A 1,354-nucleotide genomic window follows, 5' to 3' on the forward strand; every position below is an offset into this window, starting at 1 on the left:
CTATCCAACCCGACCACTCTCGTTCGAATCCGATGTTGCATTTGGAGATAAAAGTCCTCTGAAATGGGAAAATATGCCCTTATTCCCGTAAAGTTGATATGAATGCCTAACATGTTGACATTTTCGACCGTTTTGAAAAAATTCTGAAATAAAAACCTTCGTTATGCCGTGAGGGCTGTAGGTCAGGGGATAACTAGAGCCCCCCGGCTATCCAACCCGACCACTCTGGTCCAAATCCGATGTTGCATTTGGGAATAAAATGCCCCTGAAATGGGAAAATATGCCCTTATTCCCGAAAAGTTGATCTGAACGCCTAACATGTTGACATTTTAAACCGTTTTGAAAAAATTCTTAAAAAATAAACCTTCGTTATCCCTTGAGGGGTGTAGGTCTGGGGGTAACTACAGCCCTCCGGCTATCCAACCCAACCACTCTGGTCCGAATCCGATGTTGCATTTGGGAATAAAAGGCCCCTGGAATTGGAAAATATGACCTTATTCCCGAAAAGTTGGCCTGAACGCCAAACATGTTGTTGACATTTTCGATCGTTTTGAAAAAGTTCTTAAAACATAAACCTTCGTTATCCCGTGAAGACTGTAGATCTGGGGGTAACTAGAGCCCCCTGGCTATCCAACCCGACCACTCTGGTCCAAATCTGATGTTGCATTTGGGAATAAAAGGCTTCCGAATAGGGAAAATATGACCTTATTCACGAAAAGTTGGCCTGAACGCCGAACGTGGACATTTTAAACCGTTTTAAAAAAAATATTAAAAAATAAACCTTCGTTATCCCGTGAGGGCTGTAGGTCTGGGGGTCACTACAGCCCCCCGGCTATCCAACCCGACCACTCTCGTTCAAATCCGATGTTGCATTTGGGAATAAAACGCCCCTGGATTTGGAAAATATGCCTTTATTATTATAAGGTCATTATTTCCCTTATTAATATAAGGTCACATTTTCCCATTTCAGAGGCCTTTTCTTCCCAAACGCAACATCGGATTCGGACCAGAGTTGTCGGGTTGGATAGCCGGGGGGCTGTAGATACCCCCAGACGTACGGCCCTCACGTGATAACGAAGGTTTATTTTTTAATATTTTTTTAAAAACGGTCGAAAATGTCCACATGTTAGGCGTTCAGGCCAACTTTTCGGGAAAAAGGGCATATTTTCCCTTTTCGGAGGCCTTTTATTCACAAATGCAACATCGGATTTGGACCAGAGTGGTCGGGTTGGATAGCCGGGGGGCTCTAGTTATCCCCTGACCTACAGCCCTCACGGCATAACGAAGGTTTTTATTTCAGAATTTTTTCAAAACGGTCGAAAATGTCAACATGTTAGGCATTCATATCAACTTT

The sequence above is a fragment of the Hippocampus comes genome, unplaced genomic scaffold (genome assembly GCF_001891065.2).
Source record: "Hippocampus comes isolate QL1 unplaced genomic scaffold, H_comes_QL1_v1.1 scaffold9, whole genome shotgun sequence".
Lineage (NCBI taxonomy): Eukaryota > Metazoa > Chordata > Actinopteri > Syngnathiformes > Syngnathidae > Hippocampus > Hippocampus comes.